Here is an 11,687-nt window from a genome sequence, read left to right on the forward strand (position 1 = left end):
CATTTTCCAATCCATCGTCATTCCTCTGTCCATTAAAGAGTCATTTTGTCATTTTGAATTATTCATAATTTATAAAATTATTTGCTTTTTCTCACTTTTAGTATGCGGAATCCACATTGAACTAATTGTTTACACTCACGATCTATTATAAAACTAATACTACAAATGGATCCCACCTTCCATTCACTTTCTCTATTTTAATTATCTTCATAAAGTTAAATAATTTTATAAAATTCATATCGAATCAAAATGATTCTCCAGGTGGACAGATAGAGTACAAGTGAAAACTGATGGCATACGTTAAGTAGAAATTTAATCATATTACATCATCATTACCATTATTAAACACCAGATGAATAATCACCGTACATAGATAGTGCTTCCAAATATTTCATTTTACTTCATCATATCTTTTGGGAATGTCAGCATTTTTTTTGAATATATTAGGTCGTAATTAAGTTAAGCAAACTATATTGGTGTACTAAAGCATTTGCAAAATCCGAGTGGACTCAAATAAGAGTTTTTTTAATCAGAACACCAGATTGAGCCTGGTATGGCCCAATTGGGCCTTTATTTTCGTGAATTGAAATTTGCTAACAAGTTCACGATATTTATTTCAACATTCCATATTATAGTTATATATCTTCCAATTTTAACATGATTTTAATTATATTTATTTTTATTTTTTAAAATTCTATTTTATATTTGATTTTTCCCAAAAGTAATTGCAATAAAAGAATTTGAATGTTAATTTATACTCCATTGTCTAATAATATTATATTTCACATAATTCTTAAATCATCTAATAAATACTCCCTTTAGGCCCAAAAAAATTAAGACTTTTTGGGACAACACACGAAAATTAATGCATAATTAGTAAAATAAGAGATTTAGGGAGAAACATAATTAAAATAATGTTAGTGGATAGTGGACACATCATATTATTAGTGTTTAATGGTTGACCATAGTGATATAAGTTGTAAATAAATTGATGTAGATGGGTAATTAGTTTGGGAGAACTTTGCATAAATGAAAATGAGATCTTTTTATGGAAAAGACGAAAAAGGAAAGTATCTTTATTTTTATGGGATTGAGTGAGTATATATAAATTCTTAGTACAAAAATAAAATGTTATAAATAAGTTTAATCCTATAAATGTACTCTCTCTGTTCCACCATAACTGAGTCGTTTTTCCATTTTATAAAGTTTCATAATATCTTAGTTATTTCTATAATTGGAAACAAATACTCCCTCCATCCCAAGGTAGTTGGAGCATTTTTTTTGGGCCCGAGATATAAGAAATTGATGTGTTACAGATTAAAGTGGAGAGAATAATGTAAGAGAGGGAATAAAATAAAAAAGATGAAGAGAGAGAAAAGTATGAGCGAAGATAAATTTTTGTTAAAAAAGGAAATGACTCAACTACCTTGGGACAGAAAGAGTAACATATTTCTCTTTCTTACTTTATTATATCTCATACTTTATTTCCTCTACAACTCTACTTTATTCTCTGTATAACTTTGTTTCCTATGCTTTATTACTCTTTCGTCCCACTAAAATGATACACTTTCTTTTTTAGTTTGTTCCAACCAAGATGACATATTACTATTTTTGGTAACTTTCTCTCCCCAATAAATACATCCAACCACTTTTTTCTATCTCTCAATTCTTTCTCTTCCCATTTAATACTTGCACTCACTCTTTTTCTCTCCAATTAACCACATTAACCAACAAATCCTAAAATCGCGTGCCGACTAAGAAATGTGCCATTTTAGCTGGAACGAGGATGTATCTCTTTTACTTTATTTTCTCTCCATTTAAAATAATAAATATATTTTTTCTCAACTTTGTGGGACCAGAGGGAGTAACTATATTTTATTATAATATCTAAAATTCAAAAATACGTAACCCTTTTTTTTTAAAAAAAATGTATGAAAAATATTTTTCTATACAGCCCAGCCCAGTCCGGCCCAAATGTTAAACACGGATTTTGCATGTTTCTAGAGCCTATATTCGGTCAGTTTTGAATGTTAATCATGCAAATTATGTCATTTAATTGCATACTATTTTATACATTTTGGTATTCCGACGTGTTTTGTAAGAAATGTGCAAAATAAACTTAGAAAATGGTTGAAAAAGTTAAAAAATGAAGATTGGAGAAAACAGACTAAGTCAGCGGTCCGTTGAGAAGCCCAATGATTGTTGAAGAGCTAGCGGTCCGTTTCAGAAATCAAGCCTGAGCCTACCTCCCATCTCGCGGTCACCGAACACAAGTCAGCGGTCACTGAGATTGATACAGAGAGTCCAGTGTAAGTTTTATGTCACACATATGTGACATATGATAGAATCCTAAATAGAATTGGACTTTTCATATAATATATGAATTTTGTATAAGACAAATTTTCCCGAATTAATTAGCTTTCAATTAATTATTGTATTAATTGGAATGAAAAGGGACGATCAATTAGCTATTATATATTCTCTAAACCAAAGAAAGTCCGAGGAAGTTTTCTTCGTCTTCCCTAATCGCTTCCGCTATGGATCGTCAAGGTAAGTTTTCGATCCATTATGTTTATGGTTAATACGTGAAATACATGATGTTCGAAGATCTTGCTTTATTTATATTCAATTATGTATTCTTGAATATATGATGATAAATTCAACGATCCGTTGAATTTATGCGGGGATGCAACAGTTTCAGTTCGAGCTAATTCTTCCATCGATGTTGAAGTCCAATGAGTTCCAAATGCATACTATTCTCTTTATCTTTGAAAGAGCTTAGCATGGGTACCTTGAAGGTCTTAATCGGAGTTCTGTAGAGAAAGTTATGACCATTCTATAAAAATCAGGCAGTGTAGTCAAAGCTGAGGAAGGATAGAAATTGTTACCTTGTGAAGCCAAATCTTTTCCATTCCTTGTAGGACACGAAAATTACCACGTCTAAACCTTTTTCAACCTATATACCCCATAACCTTATTCATATTATTCACCATCTATACACCACTCCTAGGGAAGCCTCCAAGACTCCTCCCTCTCTAGTCTATACCCTAATTCTTCCATCATTCTCGGAGATTGAAGCAAAGCAAGAGGGAGACTGAAGACTTTAAGATTCAACCTTGGGTTTTGTTTGTTTATTTCAATTTTCTTACTTTAATTATTGTTTTAATTCATCTGTCTATGCATTGCTAAACAACAAAATATTCAGGATTTACAGTATTTGACTTTTATGTAGTTCTTTTTATGTTTAATATTCAAAACTCGTTGCGCTTGATTTTTCGTGAGCTTTTGTTCAACTAATTGGCTGTTATATTGATTGCTGTTAATCACCGATCGGTGATTGCTTTGATAATTTTTATTTTAATTTTTATACATGTTGTTAAGCAGATTTTTATCAACAAATGCAAAAAAATATCAATATAGTGTATGTAAAATATCAATAAAAATGTGTTGGTATTTTAGTGTGCTTGTGTTGAGATACTCATGTGATTGTGTTGATGTTTGTATACACTATGTTGATATAAAAAAAACTCATGAAAATTATCATATAATAATATAATGACGATATTACCCTTTTGTAGATATTTTGTCTATTATTTATTGAAATTTGTGAGCTTTAATCTCATCCACTTATTCTAAAATTTAAGGGTGTAGATTTAGTGTTAGTTTTAGATTATGATACTAGAGGACCAATCTTATATATACACACATATATATGGAGCATGCGATTTTTAGACATGCCGGACTTTGGATATAGGATGCATATATATTTTTATATATAGTGAACACATAAATTACTAGAAATCCATGGTGAGCGGTGATTGATTAGAGGGTTTATTTCTTTATTAGATTTTCAATACATATTTGTTATATGAATGGATAAGTTTGGAGTACTTTATTACTCACTTCGTTTCAATGAAGATGATCCCTTTATTAGGCGGCACGGGATTTTACTATCAATCCTCAAAATTCTACTATTGTTTATCAATCCATAGACAAATGAACTAAAGCAATAAATTAAGTACAATATATGAAATAAACCAACAAAACCCAAGGTTGAATCTTGAAGTCTTCATGCTTCTCTTCCCTTGCTTCAATCTCCAAAAATGATGGAAAAATTCGGTCATGGAGTGGAGAGAGAGGAGTCTTGGAGGCTCCCCAACGGGAGGCGGTCCTTATTTTGAGTTAGGTTATGTGATATTTATGATGCTTGAAAAATGTTTGGAGAAGGTGAATTTCGTGGCCTATAAGGAATGAAAAAGATTTGTCTTCACAAGGTAATATTTTCTTCCCTTCCTTGAATTTCCGCCAGAACTTGATTGCACTGCGCGACGTTCGTAGAATGACCATAACTTTCTCCACAATACTCCAATTGAGATGACCTTGGTACCAACATGAAGCTCTTCAAAGAAAAAGAGAATGAAGTGTAGTACGCACTGATTGGACTACAAATTCCCTGAAAAAATGGGTTTGAACTGAGGCTGCTGTGAGCAAATAGGCCCAGCGGGCCACTAGAAAGTTTCTGACCTCTCTGTGCAACTTTCAGCGACCACTGGCTTGGGCTTCTTCTACAACTTCCAGATTTCGACCTTTTTTTTTTACTTTTTTTGCTCTATTTTGCATATTTCTCACAAAACACGTCAAAATATAAAAATAAATAAAATATGCAAATAATGATATGCAATACAACTTTGACACTCAAAATGGACCAAATAATGACATTAAAACAGTGCAAAATCCGAGCGTATCAACGAACCGCCCCGTTCCAGCGGTTCAAAATGGCTCGATTATCCACTGGTTTTGTACGATGAATCGGGTCGGACATGTTGGCGGTTCGCGGCCGAACCGGTCAGTCCGATCCAATTTGTAAAACATTGATTTAGACTCATATTTCTTTCAACCTTGTTAAAATACTTTGTTGCTTTGATGGCAGTGGTGGTTGTGTTCCATATCGAAAATATACATCATCTTGGTTGTTCAAATCAACTTTGAATGTTCCTCCTCCTTGATCTTGTACGAAACTCGACATCACCACCAATATTTTAGGCAATATATTTATCTTTGTGCTGAAGTAAATGAATATATAAAATTAATATTACTAGTATATAAAGTAAACATAAAAAAAAGTAAACATAATTTAGAGAAATTAAAGTTAAAAGTAGTAAAGAAAAATATTGGTAATAAAATAGGTGTGATTTGACAATGACGAGATGCAAAATTTTTGAAATTGAATTTTTTTATAAATATTAAAATAAAAATATAAGATAACAAATTCTTTTCTGTCTAAAAGTAAGTCTGTAATATTGGCTGTCTATTCTCAGCTAACTGTAGTTCGAATAGTGGATTTTCAATATACACTGATTTTCGATACGGTAATAGTATGCCTTTTTTTAGCAGCGTGGTGAGTGATGCCGCGATCATAGCATAATGTCAGATGAAACGTCGATAATATCCCGTAAGACAAAGAAATCTGCATAATTGCTTTAATAGTCTTCGGGGTTGGCCAAGCCACCCATGATCGAATGACCCAAATAATCTACTGTGTGGCTGCAAAATGAACATTTTGAGAGCTTAACAAAGAGTTTACAGCCAAAATTGATAAGACCTCTGAAAGATGTATGACATGCTCCTCCTATGTGGCACTATAGACAAGAATGTCCTCAAAAGAGACGATTACAGATTTGCGCAAGAAGGGCATGAAGTAATATTCATCATCACTTGGAACATTGAAGGCGCGTTCATCAAGCCAAATGGCATCACTAAGAACTCATAATGACCCTCGTGGGTATGGAAGACCGTCTTGAAGATGCCATTGTGATGCATTCGATTTGATGATACACAGACCAAAGATCTAGCTTTGTGAAAAAGCGTGCTGCCCCTAACTCATCAAATAACTCGTCGGAAGTAGATGTTGTGACAAATAGGGCAATTGTGTAATCGACAAACGAAAGAACGTAAGGAGACACAAAATTTACGTGGTTCACCAATTGGCTACATCCACGGGCAGGAACGAAGAACAAATTTTATTCAGAGTGTTTTCAGATTATGGTTACAAATTTCAGATTGGATCTAAGATTACGATCACAGAATTATGTGCTCTACTCCCATATAAATAGGCACACATGAGATCCTATCATAATTCAGAAACATAATCCTATCCAAATTAGGAAGCATAATCCTATCCCAATTAGGAAACAAATTCAAGGCATACTAACAAATCTCCACATTGACTTGAATCCTCCTTCCAAATGCATCATCATAATACCAAACAAATAAACTTCTTCATCCTTGCCTCAAATTTGCCCTCCACGGGCAACTAATAGCTCATGACATTAAGCAAGTCCAAACAATGTTGAAACTTACTCTGCGGGACCAGCTTGGTGAACATATCAGCAGGATTATCAGCAGTGCCAACTTTCTTTACCTCAATTCTTTTCTCATTCTTCAGAAAATGATACCTCACATCAATATGTTTAGTCCTCTCATGGTGGACTTGATCTTTGGCTAAACAAATAACACTCTGACTATCGCAGAACACAACAGCTTGATCTTGATTTAAACCAAGATCACCAACTAGCCCTTTCAACCATATTCCCTCTTTAGCAGCTTCTGTCAACGCTATATACTCTGCTTCAGTAGTAGACAAAGTAACAACGGCCTGCAAAGTTGCTTTCCAACTAACAACAAAACCACCAAGAGTGAAAATATAACCGGTCATAGATCTTCTACTATCGACATCTCCAGCATAGTCAGAATCAGAATAACCAGTCACTGAACAATGAGTATCACCTCCATAAATGAGACCAACATCAGACGCACCTCTCAAGTAGCGAAAAATTCTCTTCACGGCTTGCCAGTGTTCCTTTCCCGGATATCCCATGAACCTGCTGACAACACTAACAACATGTTCTATGTCTGGTCTAGTACAGACCATAGCGTACATCAAACTCCCTGCTGCATTAGAGTACGGGACTCGAGACATGTACTCCTCCTCAACTTCAGATTTCAGTGCATTATCCGATGACAGATGGATATTTGTAGCACTTGGAGTATCAATAGGTTTAGCTCCAGACATGCCAAATCTTGACAGAATCTTCTCAATGTAGCTCTTATGTGACAAACAGAGCTTCTTCTTTGCTCTTTCCCTAGATATCTCCATGCCCATAATTTTCTTCGTAGCACCCAAATCCTTCATATCAAATTCAGCACTGAGATGAGCTTTCAACTTCTGAATTTCGGACTTCGACTTTGCAGCTATAAGCATATCATCTACATACAGAATGAGATAGATCACGTGACCATCATCAGTTTTGTTGTGATACACACAACAATCATACGGACTCCTGCTGTATCCCAGCTGGACCATGTAGCTGTCAAATCTCTTATACCATTGCCTCAGAGACTGCTTTAGTCCATACAAGGACTTCTTTAGCTTGCAAACATAATCCTCCTTGCCAGGAACCACGAATCCCTCTGGCTGAGTCATGTAGATATCTTCTTCAAGCAATCCTTGTAGGAAAGCTGTCTTCACGTCTAGTTGCTCAAGCTCCAGATCATAATGTGCAACTATTGCTAGTAACACTCTGATGGAAGTGTGTCTGACCACTGGCGAGAAAATCTCATTGTAGTCAACCCCCTCCTTCTGCGTGAACCCTCTTGTAACTACCCGAGCTTTGTATCTAATACCCTCATCTACTGTGGTCCCTTCCTTCTTCTTGAAGATCCATTTGCAAGTAACAATCTTTCTTCCCTTAGGCAGTTTGACTAGCTCCCATGTCAATTTATTCCATAGTGATTCCATCTCTTCTTCCATTGCAGCGAGCCATTTAGCACGCTCACTGCTCGAAACAGCTTCCTTATAGGTGGATGGTTATTCAGTAGATGGTTCATCTTCCACCTCACTGGCAACTTGTAGTGCATATGCCATCATGTCCTCAAAGCCGTACTTCAACGGAGGCTTCACACCTATCCTCCTAGCTCTGTCAATAGCAATGCTTCTCTGACGAGCTTCTGGATGAACATCAGAACTAGTAGTATCAATAGTAGCTTCAGCAGTAGTGTGTTGATCTTCTCCACCTTAGAGTTGTGATTCACTCTCATCGTGAGTGACTTGCAGCTCCACCTGTTTATCAACACCTTCCAAATCCTCTACAGTAATAGACTTCACAGTAGAGTTAAGCATAGAATTTTCATCAAACACCACATTCTGACTGAGAATAATTCTATCCTCTGAAGGCGACCAGATTCTGTATCCCTTAACTCCATTCCCATAACCAACAAATATACCCTTCTTAGCTCTCGGTTCTAGTTTACCCTCACTGACATGATAATAAATAGTACAACCAAAAACTCTAAGCGAAGAATAATCTGCAGGCATATCATTAGACCATACCTCGTAAGGTATCTTACAGTCAATGCCAGTGTGAGGACTACGGTTGATCAGATAACACGCCGTGTTTACTGCCTCTGCCCAAAACTTCCTAGTCAAACCAACATGAAAGAGCATGCATCTTGCTCTCTCCAACAATGTATGATTCATGCGTTCTGCCACACCATTCTGCTGTGGTGTATGTCTAACGGTGTGATGTCGAACGATCCCTTCACTCCTGCAGAACTCAGTGAACTTAGACGAACAAAATTCTAGACCGTTATCTGTTCTCAATCGCTTGATCTTCTTCCCTGTCTGGTTTTCAATCAGAGTCTTCCACTCTTTGAACTTATTGAATTCTTCACCTTTACGTTTCGTCATAATCACCCAAGTCATCCTCGAGTAGTCATCAATCATCGACACAAAATACTTGTGTCCTCCAATATATTCAACACGTGAGGGACCCCAACAATCCATATGAATGGAGTCAAGTGTCCCTTTCGTTCAATGAACACCCTTCTTTGGAAACTTGCTGCGATGGAGCTTCCCAAATACACAGTGTTCGCAGAAATCAAGTTTCTGCACTTTATGCCCAGAAAGAAAATCACGATTTGACATGATTCTCATGCCACGTTCTCCCATATGACCGAGCCTCATATGCCACAGCTTGGTCATATCCTTGGTTGCAACCTCGGATGATGCAATATCAGCAGAATTTGCCACGATGGAACCTCTCAAAACATACAAGGTACCTCATTTCAGAGCTGTCAGAACCACCTTCGAACCTTTCAGAATACGCATTACTCCACCTTCACCTTTGAAACTAAGACCCTTACTGTCAAAAGTACTCATCGATATCAGATTCTTCGTCATTTGTGGAACATGCCTAACATCGTTCAAGGCGCAGAAGACCCCATCATGCGTCCTAATCTTGATTGAGCCGATGCCAACCACCTTGCAGACAACACTGTTGGCCATGGTAACATTGCCTCCATCTATTTGCTCATAAGTGGTGAAATACTCCCTGTGAGGACAGAGATGATACGATGCTCCAAAATCCAAAATCCACACATCATTACAGTATGGCTGTTCATCCGCAACCAAGGCCAGTTCTTCTTCCGAGTTTGCGTCACCAGCTTCTGCCACAGTAGCAGAACCGTTAGCATCCGCTTTCTTGCCCAATTTCTTCTTTATCTTTGGACAATCAACCTTCCAATGCCCTGGTTCTTTACAATATCTGCAAATGTCATCTGACTTAGTGGCTTTAGGACCTTTTGAACTTTTGGAGTTCTGCTTCTTCTGTCCGAATTTATTCTGTCCCTTACCCGTAACAGATAATCCCGATGCCAGATTTTCTATGGGCTGAACTCGTTGCCTGTTAATTATCCTATCTGATGTGAAGAGCAGATCGAACATCCTCCAAAGACAGAGTTTCTTTCCCAGTCATAAAAGACTCAACAAAATTCTCGTACGACTCAGGCAAAGAAACTAGTAGAATTAAAACAGCATCCTCGTCTTCTACTTTAACATCAACATTACGCAAATCCAGCAAAATTTTGTTCAAATTTTCCAGATGATCCCGAAGGGGCATACCTTCCTGCATGCGTAATCGAAACAAACGTTGCTTCAGGAGCAACTTGTTGGTTAGAGACTTCGTCATGTATAGTCGAGTGGGCCTTTTCGTCTAAGGTTGTCCACTCCTCATCATCTTCCATTGCCTTCTTTGTTTTGAGTGGCGCCCACAAACCCTGCTTCATCAGGGATCGCATCTTGATCTGCCATAAGCCAAAACTATTTCTCCCGGTGAATTTGTCGGCCTTCACGTTCAGAGCAGACATCTTGATCGATTAACACATAAACCCTAACAGATGCGGAATTCAAAACCCTAGTCCGAAAAACAGGGTCTAGATACCAGTTTGTTGTGGCAGAATAGAGCAATTGTGTAATCGACAAACGAAAGAACGTAAGAAGACACATAGTTTACGTGGTTCGCCAATTGTCTACATCCACGGGCAAGAACGGAGAACAAATTTTATTCAGAGTGTTTTTAGATTATGGCTACAAATTTTAGATTGGATCTAAGATCACGATCACAGAATTATGTGCTCTACTCCCATATAAATAGGCACACATGAGATCCTATCCTAATTCGGAAACATAATCCTTTCCCAATTAGGAAGCATAATCCTATCCCAATTAGAAAACAAATTCAAGGTATACTAACAATAGGAATAGGAAAGAGATCAGGAACAGTGGTGGTATTAAGAGCTCTGCATACTACATATAATCTAAATGTGTTATCTTTCTTGCGAACAGAAAAATGACAGGAGATGAAAACTAGCTATGACTATGGCGAATGATTCCCTGATCCAACATTTCTCGAACTTGATGCTAGATCTCATTTTCTGAAAATACGGGTATCTGTACGTGCAGACATTGATTGGTTTAGTATTGAGAATATGTATTCGATGGTTGAATTGTTGAGGCGGTGTCATGCCTACAGGCAAGTGAACCTCGCGATGAGACATCAAAGAATAATATCTCAGCTGGAATTTTGATCTCAATGCTGCCCCAACACCGATGTATAGTCGTCATGTGACATCCCTAACCCGAAACATACATCATTTTTCATGATTACATATTTTATTATAATTTGCATCATATTATACAGTAACTATGCCTAATAATTTTTCTAATTGTAAATATTATTGTGTTTAGAATACACATACACAATAAATAAATTAAAATATATATCAATGTGTGTAGTTATGCACGAAAATGTTAGATAAATATATAGTATGTATCTATCTGTATATATATATATTTGTCCTCAAATGGAAATGAATTAAAGTATGTAAATAATATTTTTATATCGTTTATATGTTTTAATCATCATCAATTATGGATTCTTATTATTATGCCACGTACTATATTTTCCTATACATGCAAGCATATATGTGTATGCGTGTAGTTATATTAGTATGCCACTTTTCCATTAGTTTTGTAGTAGAGAATTAAGGCGGCTGAGATAAATAAGTGTTCATTTTCTACAATATGAAGTATAAACCTAAGTACGGTGGACTAAAGCAGTAAGGAGACAGCAAAAGAGTAGTCCAAATAAATTACTCCGAATTTCTTGGATTAGGGAAGGTGAGATCTTTAATTGAGTTAGTTACTCTTATGGACTTCGAATAATAATTCTACTTATGCAATGATTTAATTATCATAAGTAGCATATAGTACCCTACTTTACGAAAAGTAGTAGCCTTTGAAATGAAACTTTCTATGTAAAGAAAATTTGAAGAAGATAGGATTTTAAATT

This window comes from Salvia splendens, chromosome 12 (assembly GCF_004379255.2).
Source record: "Salvia splendens isolate huo1 chromosome 12, SspV2, whole genome shotgun sequence".
NCBI lineage: Eukaryota > Viridiplantae > Streptophyta > Magnoliopsida > Lamiales > Lamiaceae > Salvia > Salvia splendens.